We start from the raw sequence: 10,613 nt of genomic DNA, 5'->3' as shown, positions 1-10,613 counted from the left end.
CCTACAAAGATTTTTCCTTTGGTCACAGTTACAATCCCAGACTCAATAACAATCTTAAAGCCATTTCGTGACAGTAGATCTGCAGAGATTAAATTTTTTCGAACTTCTGGAGCATAGTGGACATTCTCAAGTGTTAGGACTTTCCCGAAGGTGAACTTAATTTCCACACTCCCTTTTCCCAGCACTTTAGTTGAGGAAGAGTTTCCCATAAAGAGATTGCATCCCTCCCCCACTACTTCATACGACTTGAACAAGTTCTTGTTGTTTTACACATGAACAGTGCTTCCAGTATCCAGGTACCAGTCCTTATTTGCAGCCACCATAAAGATTTCAGAGATTACAGCAACAAGCCTTTCTTCTGACTCATTTGGCTTAGGACCAGTTCTCTTCCGTTCTCTACATTCTCTAGCAAAATGGCCAAACTTGCCACAAACATAGCAACTAATTTTCTTTTTATCAGTTGACTTTTTCCCTTTCACGAAATTCTTTTTGATTTTCTGGGTTTTCATGATTTTGCCACCCTTGTTACTAACAAAATTCACTTTAGGATAACCTTCTTTAGGACTCGAATTCTTTTTGTCACGAAGACGAGTCTCCTCCTCAATTCGGATGTCCTTAAGAAGACCATCTAAAGTGATTTTTTCATTTTTATGTTTTAGGTGACTCCTATATTCTTTCCAGGAATCCGACAGTTTTCCAATGATGACAGCAACTTGGAAGTCATCATCAAGATACATACCTTCTCCTTTGATCTTATAGGCCAGAATTTGCATCTCATGAATTTGAGCAAGTATTGGCTTATCATCAACAAAAGAAAAATTAGCATACTGATCTACGATAAACCTTTTGTTACCAGCATCTTCTGCATTGTACTTGATCTCGAGAGCATTCTACAACTCTCCAGCCGACTCCAATGGTGAATACAGGTCAAAGAGAGAATCGGCTAAAGTGTTCAGGATATGCCCTTTGCATCTGTAGTTGTCAGTATGCCACTTCTCTCGCTCTTTCTTCTGTTCTTCTGTCTCAACTTCTCCAGCAACGACAGTGGGATAGGGCTTTTTGAGGACATAGTCGATATGCAGCTCGAACAACAAAAAAGATACCTTTGATTGCCACCGCTTGAAGTTTGACCCATCAAATCGATCGAGTTTTTCAAGGTCACGGCTAAGCAGATTGATGGAGTTGGATGTCGAACCAGAGACCATATTAAAGTTCTAAAATTGTCTTTCAAAAATTGTGAAAATTGGATTTCAGAAAAGAGATTTCAAGCCTAGAGACACGTTCTTAAGATCGCTATCTTTAGAACTTCAATCGCCCCACTCCGGAAATTCCGAAGATGAGAAAAAGGGTTTTGTTACGACTGAGTTTTCAGGATACAACTAGGCTTGAACCTCAAGAGAGTCACTGTTTCGCAAGAACAGATGACCTCTCCCACACATGAACTCTGCAAGCCAAACCGAGAAGAAAGAAAGGAGAAAATGGAGAGTCAGAAATTTTGATGTTTTCAAAAGACGAAAATAGAAGATATTTATAAACTTTTAGAGAGGCCAAAACGTTTTGCGATAAATGAGATTAATGGCCATAAATCTGACAGTTTGAAAATAGGACGAAAAGGTACCTAAACGGTCACCCACCTTTGACTGTCAATCAAAGGCCTTCAAAACTGTCCAACAGTCACAAAGCGCCTTAAACTTAATATAAATGCTATTAAAACCTTTCAAACGGCCAGATATCTCAAAACCGAAAAATCAAAATGGATATTTGCGCCTCATATGCACCTCGCACCGCTGCGAGCGTGCAAAGTGCAAAGTGCAACATCAAAACGCCACATTGCGCCTCAAGCGCCCTTGCGCACGCACGCGCGCGCGCGTGTGTGCGCGAACGGTGCGTCCGTTGCTGCACGATGTACAACAACGTCCGCAATCCACCTAAATACTCAAGGCTTACCAAAGTAAAGAATAGATGACAAACTCTCTATTTAAACCTCTTGAAAAACTTTTCTCTCTTAGATATGGGACTAAACTTTTTCAAAACACTTTTGGTAGTAATCATTAATATTTTAAAACTTTCCTAACAAGAGTAACCAAAAGCTCATGGAATTGACACTAGGATGATTTTTCAAAACCATGTTTTACCAATGCATCCAAACAGAGGTGTAAATCGGTCGAGTTTGATTCGGACTTAGGTAGAACCAAATCCAAAACTAATTTGAGATGATGGAAGCATGTTCGAACTCAGTCTAATTGGACCCACCATAAGAGAAAGCATACAGGGATCCTATAAGGATTACATGAACCAGATCCATGTTGGCGCCTGCACAAAAGATGAGATAGAATATACCTAAAGTGGCCATGTTTGTCTGATAATGGTCGATGAGTGAACCCGATCTATCGTCTCTGAGACGTTCGTCTCCTCATCCAGTCGCAATCCTTGATGAGCGTTGGCCCTTCTGTGACGGTGAGCAGGATCCTTATCCCAGAACAATCAACTGCGTTGATTAGTTTTCTGCACAGAGGTCTCTCATCAATACCCCTTTTATAGCATTAATCTTTATTATGAGACAATTAAGTTAATTGTTTCATCCAATTGGTAAGATTTATCCGATAGGGACACCTCTAGGAGAGTTCTTATACATGGGTGACTCCAACATTCTCCTACTTGTCCCAGCGATAAACCCTTAACGAATACCTTATGGGAATGACTTGATGAATATATTGGCCTTTAAAATCTATTCTATAGATCCTTAGTTGAATCTCTAATCCTTATGAGATTAACAAAAAATGACCATATTAAGAATCAAAATTGTATGTGATCACCTTATTTTTGTGCATATGTCAAAAAGAGTTTAATAAGCTCATCCTCAATACATGTTCGGAATACAATCCCGGTGCTAGCCCTTTAGTAAGAGGATCAACAATCATCTCTTTGGTAATAATATCAACAATATGCACTAGATGATTTTCTGTCTTTTCTTTAACAACAAAGTACTTTAATTTCATATGCTTACATGATGTAGTACTCTTATTGTTATTCAAAAAGGACACTGCAACTTTATTATCACAGTAGACCTTCAATGGTTTCTCGATAAAATCAACCACCTTTAACTATAATATGAAGTTATTCAACTATATGGCCTCCGAAGTAGTCTCGTACAATGCTATAAACTCTGCATCCATGGTGTGAGCAGTAGTGGTCGTCTGCTTCCCACTCCTCCAAGAGATCGTACCTTCAGCAAGTAGGAAGACATACCAAGTAGTAGACTTTCTACTATCAAGACACCCTCCTAAGTCCGCATCTGAGTAGCCAATGACCTCAAGGTGATCAACCTTATGATACGTCAACATATAATCTTTTGTTCCTTGCAAATATCGCAAGACTTTCTTAGAAATTTTCCAATGAGATATACTTGGGTTAGACTGAAATCTACCAAGCATCGCTACTGCGAAAAAAATATCTGGACGTGAACAAGTCTGCGCGTATTGTGAGCTGCCAACAACTGATGCATATGGATAAGCACTCATCTATGCTTTGTCAAAATCATTCTGTAGACAATCATTTAGGCTCAGTTTATCACCTTTTGATATGAGTGATGTACCAGGAGAATAATTCTCTATCCTATATCTCTTTAATATCTTATTTATATAGGATCTTTGGGAGAGACCTGTAAAACTTTTTCTCTGTCTCGACGGATCTCTATGCCAAGTACACAAGCAGCCTCACCCAAATCTTTCATATCAAAATGTGATGTAAGAAATTATTTTGTCTCTACAAGTAACTTTATATTGTTGATTGCAAGTAGTATATCATCTACATACAACATCAATATGATAAACTTACTATCACTTTCTTTAAGGTATATACATCAATCAATGATGTTTTCTGTAAACCCAAAAGTCACTATGACATGAGAAAATTTAATATACCACTGTCGGGAAGCCCATTTAAGTCCATATATTGATTTGTTAAGCTTGCAAACCAAATGATCATCTTCAGATAAACCAAGAGGTTGATCCATATATACCTCTTCATTCAGATCCCCATTGACGAATGTAGTTTTCACATCCATCTGATGTAGCTCTAAGTCATAATGAGCTACGAGGACCAAAATTATTTCCATTGACTTCTTAGTTGAGACAGAAGAGAATGTCTCATTATAGTCAATGCCCTACATCAGGGTGAATCCTTTAGCAACCAATCTTGTTTTATGTCTCTCTATGTCACCTTTGGAGTCCCTTTTGGTCTTAAAGACTCATTTACACCTTATGGGTTTTACTCCTTTAGGTAATTCGACAAGATCACATACTTGATTCTTAGTTATAGAGTTCAACTCTTCTTTCATGGCTTTTATCCAGTGCAAAGATTGTTTGCTTTCAATAGCTTTCATAAAAGTTAACATGTCATCATCTATATCTATGAAATCATCAGGCTCTTGAAGGTACACCACATAATCAGTATGTATGGCAGATTTTCTAACTCTTATAGATCGTAGATTTTCTAACTCTTATTGATCTTCAAACAGGTTGTTCTACAAGTTAAGATTGAATTTGTTCATCATGTTCGTGCTCTTCTGTTTTAACCACAATGAGTTCATTTTGGATTTGTACATCAACAAATGGTGATCAACCACATCAACATTAGGGATGACAATATGATATCTCTTGGTGTTTTCTTCAACAGGTAGTGAGACTAGATCATGTATTTCCTCAAAATTAAGATTTTGAAGTGCACTTAATCCGACTGAATCATCTTCAAAAATTTTTGCCTTATTCGTTTCAACAATCTGTGGTAAATGAGATGAACAATAAAACTTGTATAATTTTGATCTCTCTGGATAACCAATAAAATATTTGTTGGTTGTTCTTGGATCAAAGGATTTAATATGGGGGTTATACAACTTAACTTGTGCAGGACATCTCCATATGTGCATAGATGACAGTGATGGTTTCCTACCTGTGTATAACTCGTAGAGAATTTTAGGCACAGATTTCATAGGAACCTTATTCAAAATATGCATAACAATCCTTAAGGCTTCACCCTACAACTTGATGGGAAGTGTTGAATAATTCAATATGGCCCTAATAATTTTTGTAAGCATACAATTTCTTCTCTCAGCTACACCATTTTGGTAGGCACTACTAAGCATGGTATACACAGGCACAATCCCTTTTTTGAGAAATCGCGCTAATGATCCTTCTCTTTGCCCCATCTCAATAAACCTACCATAATATTTGCCACCTCTATCAGACCTGACAATCTTAATAACTTTATTGGTTTGTTTCTCTACTTCTTTCTTAAATTCTTTAAATATTTATAAAGCATTACATTTTTCATAAATCAAGTAGAGATACATATACTGAGAATAGTCATCAATAATGGTGACAAAATATATTTTGCTTGTGTAACAGGGGGGTAAATGATCCACATACATCTGTATGGACTATTTTCAATATTTCACTACTACATTTGGCACCCTCTTTATATGTGTTTGTTTGCTTAGTTTTTATACAATCAACAAACGTGTCATTGTCAGTAAAATCTAGGGATTTCAAAATCCCTTCATTTACGAGTCTCTTTATTCTTTTTTCAGAGATATGACCCAACCTTCGATGCCAAAGCATGTAGGACTTATCATTAATCATGCTACATTTATTCATAACCAATGCGTATTCAGAAGTCAAAGCCTCCTAAGTTTGGATCTTCACGTTTAATTTGTACAAACCATCATGAACAAAAGCAGAACCAATTTTAATGGAATTTCTGTATATGAATAACTTAGAGTTTTCAAATTTAAAACAATATCCAAATTTATCCAACTTTGAAATTGAAATCAAATTTTTACTGTATGATGGAACATAAAAAATATCATGAAAATCCAAATCTATGCCGGTATCTAAAGTGATTCAACAAGTCCTAACGCCCTTCACATGCAAACGCATCTTGTTCCTCGAATAGATACTCTTCTCATGCATTGTTGGTTCCCTTCTATTCAGGAATGACTGTAAACAATTGGCAATATAAACATGATCCAAGAGTTGACTCCCACTAAATCAAGCATGCTAAACACATCTAACGGTTCAGATCTATAGTAAAACACATCAAAACTATGGAGCAGAACAGGGCAAAATGAGAAATGAGACCACATATATAGGGCTATTAGAATATAATAATTGAAAATATGTGAACCTGTGAACTAGGCATGCCTGTGCTTTTTTTGCAAATCCATCCCTGCAGATGTATTCGGTGTGGTCCATTTGCTAGGAATGGACTGTTGGATCATGTATTTTCAATCAAGAGATGTGATTTTTCGATGCTTGAATATTTATAAAAATTTTGAGACGTTCATTTTCAAGCCTTAAAAGATCCTACTTATACATTGTAATCGGATGATCCCAAAAGTCGATTTCTATAAAACCAAAAATCTAGATTACATCCGTACGGTAAAACTTAAGAAAAAAAAATAAAAAAACCAAGAAAAATCCGTAATTCGAGTTTTTTTGGATTTATTTTTAAGTTTTGATCATATTATATATATGTATGATTTAAAGCTTGCTATTATAGGGATATGCCCTTGTTGTGTTTTTTTTTTTTAATTTATAACTCGAAGAAATTGCACCCGACACAAAGAACTGGTTGCGCTGGCTCAACCCACCATACCAACAATTGTTGTGCTGGCAACGTAAAACTTTGAGGCTAGGACCCCGCCTCCGAGGCCTATGCTACGCATTGGCTTGAACAAAGGGGTGACACCCATGAGAATCTAACCTTCTCTTCAGGGGTGACAATCAAATGAAAAAAAAAATATGGAGAAATATGGGCCTTCAATGAAATATGCTTGGGGCCTCAACTTCTCTCGAGAGGCCTCGGGGTAAACCTATCTCTTTTATGTAAGTTTTCTCTTAATCTTTTTTCATATGAATTTCTTGAGGTATCGCCTTTAGAGTTCTCATAAGAATTTGACACTTCATGTGAGGTGTGATAATTCACCGCCTACAAAGTGCACGGGTGAACGACTATGGTAATTCAACATTTCAGCTAATGGCACCATCAAAAAGACATCAAAGGCCAATCCTTCTCTCCTAAAGAATGAAAATTTGTGGAGAATATCCATCTTAGTGTTCACTATGAATCCATCTCAAGTCTGTAAACTTTTCATAACATCATATATGGACTCAAGGACTCCTTCTCACTATGAATGAGCGGTAGCAGATGGACCACAACATGATAATTGAGGTGTGGATTGCATGATGAAAAATGTTTCAAGGGGGCTGATGGTGATGAAAAAAGGAGCATGTTGAAAACCATCAACGGATCCATACACTATTCTTTATCCCAATGAAAACTTTGAGGATGCTTATTTGGTAGCCAATATCAATTCCTTGTATTCGCAAAACCACTTGAAAATCAAAGAGAGTTCCTACACAACTCATGGAATGGGGAGTACCATGATTTTTCAAAACCATGTTTTACCAATGCATCGAGACCACTTCTCCCATCTCAGGTTCCCAAACATCTCCTAAAAGCTTGTCATGTAGCCAATACCAATTCTTTGTATTGGCAAAAACAACTTGAAAACCAAAAAGTAACCAAACAGCACATGGAATTGACACTAGGATGATTTTTCAAAACCATGATTTACCAATGCATCCAAACAGAGGTGTAAATCGGTCGAGTTTGATTCGGACTTACATAGAACCAAATCCAAAACTAATTTGAGATGATGGAAGCATGTCCGGACTCGGTCTAATTGGACCCACCATAAGAAACAGAATACAGGGATCCTATAAGGATTACATGAACCAGATCCATGTTGGCGTGTGCATAAAAGATGAGACAGAATATACCTGAAGTGGCCATGTTTGTCTGATAATGATCGATAAGTGAACCCGATCTATCGTCTCTGAGACATTCGTCTCCTCATCCAGTTGCAGCTCTTGATGAGCGTTGGCCCTCCTGTGACGGTGAGCAGGATCCGTATCCCAGAACAATCAACTGCATTGATTAGTTTTCTGCACAGGGGTCTCTCATCAATACCTCTTTTATAGCATTAACCTTTATTAGGAGACAATTAAGATAATTGTTCCGTCCAAATAGTAAGGTTTATTCGATAGGGACACCTCTAGGAGAGTCCTTATACTTGGGTGACTCCAACATTCTCCTACTTGTTCAAGCGATAAACCCTTAACCAAATACCTTATGAGAATGACTTGATGAATATATTGGCCTTTAAAATCCATTCTATAGATCCTTAGTTGAATCTCTAATCCTTATGAGATTAACAAAAAATGACCATATTAAGAATCAAAATTGTATGTGATCACCTTATTTTTGTGCATATGTCAAAAAGAGTTTAATAAGCTCATCCTCAATACATGTTCGGAATACAATCCCGGTGCTAGCCCTTTAGTAAGAGGATCAGCAATCATCTCTTTGGTAATAATATCAACAATATGCACTAGATGATTTTCTGTCTTTTCTTTAACAACAAAGTACTTTAATTTCATATGCTTACATGATGTAGTACTCTTATTGTTATTCAAAAAGGACACTGCAACTTTATTATCACAGTAGACCTTCAATGGCTTCTCAATAAAATCAACCACCTTTAACTATAATATGAAGTTCTTCAACTATATGGCCTCCGAAGTAGTCTCGTACAATGCTATAAACTCTGCATCCATGGTGTGAGCAGTAGTGGTCGTCTGCTTCCCACTCCTCCAAGAGATCGTACCTTCAGCAAGTAGGAAGACATACCAAGTAGTAGACTTTCTACTATCAAGACACCCTCCTAAGTCCGCATCTGAGTAGCCAATGACCTCAAGGTGATCAACCTTATGATACGTCAACATATAATCTTTTGTTCCTTGCAAATACCGCATGACTTTCTTAGCAGCTTTCCAATGAGATATGTTTGGGTTAGACTGAAATCTACCAAGCATCGCTACTGCAAAAAAAATATCTGGATGTGAACAAGTCTGCGTGTATTGCAAGCTGCCAACAACTGATGCATATGGATAAGCACTCATCTATGCTTTGTCAATATCATTTTGTAGACAATCCTTTAGGCTTTGTTTATCACCTTTTGATATGGGTGATATACTAGGAGAATAATTCTTCATCCCATATCCCTTTAATATCTTATTTATATAGGATCTTTGGGAGAGACGTAGAAAACCTTTTGCTCTGTCTCGACGAATCTCTATGCCAAGTACATAAGTAGCCTCACCCAAATCTTTCATGTCAAAATGTGATGTAAGAAACTATTTTGTCTCTACAAGTAACTTTATATCGTTGATTACAAGTAGCATATCATCTACATACAAAATAAATATGATAAACTTACTATCACTTTCTTTAAGGTTTATACATCAATCAATGATGTTTTCTGTAAACCTGAAAGTCACGATGCCATGAGAAAATTTAATATACCAATGTCGGGAGGCCTGTTTAAGTCCATATATTAATTTGTTAAGCTTGCAAACCAAATGATCATCTTCAGATAAACCAAGAGGTTGATCCATGTATACCGCTTCATTCAGATCCCCATTGAGGAATGTTGTTTTCACATCCATCTGATGTAGCTCTAAGTCATAATGAGCTACGGTGACCAAAATTATTCCCGTTGATTTCTTAGTTGAGACAGGAGAGAATGTCTCATTATAGTCAATGGTCTACATCAGGGTGAATCCTTTAGCAACCAATCTTGTCTTATGTCTCTCTATGTTACCTTTGGAGTCCCTTTTGGTCTTAAAGACCCATTTACACCTTATGGGTTTTACTCCTTTAGGTAACTCGACAAGATCACACACTTGATTCTTAGCTATAGAGTTCAACTCTTCTTTCATGCCTTTTATCCAGTGCGAAGATTGTTTGCTTTCAATAGCTTTCATAAAAGTTAACAGGTCATCATCTATATCTATGAAATCATCAAGCTCTTGGAGGTACACCATATAATCAGGATGTATGGCAGATTTCCTAACTCTTATAGATCTTCAAACAGGTTGTTCTACAAGTTCAGATTGAATTTGTTCATAATGTTCGTGCTCTCTTGTATTATCCACAATGAGTTCATTTTGGATTTGTACATCAACAAACAGTGATCAACCACATCAATATTAGGGATAACAATATGATATCTCTCGTTGTTTTCTTCAAGAGGTAGTGAGACTAGATCATGTATTTTCTCAAAACCAAGATTTTGAAGTGCACTTAATCCGACTGAACCATCTTCAAGGAATTTTGTCTTATTCGTTTCAACAATCTGTGGTGAATGAGATGGACAATAAAACTTGTATAATTTTGATCTCTCTGGATAACCAATGAAATATTTGCTGGTTGTTCTTGGATCAAATGATTTAATGTGGGGATTATACAACTTAGCCTGTGCAGAACATCCCCATATGTGCATACATGACAGTGATGGTTTCCTACCTGTCTACAAGTCGTAGAAAATTTTAGGCACAGATTTCGTAGGAACCTTATTCAAAATATGCATAACAATCCTTAAGGCTTCACCCTACAACTTGATGGGAAGTGTTGAATAATTCAATATAGCCCTAATCATTTCTTTAAGCGTACGATTTCTTCTCCCAGCTACATCATTTTGGTAGGCACTA

The sequence above is a fragment of the Nuphar pumila genome, chromosome 16 (genome assembly GCF_984573655.1).
Source record: "Nuphar pumila chromosome 16, dmNupPumi1.hap1.1, whole genome shotgun sequence".
Taxonomy (NCBI): Eukaryota; Viridiplantae; Streptophyta; class Magnoliopsida; order Nymphaeales; family Nymphaeaceae; genus Nuphar; species Nuphar pumila.
The sequence above is the reverse complement of the archived record's forward strand: the minus strand, read 5'-3'. Positions refer to the sequence as shown.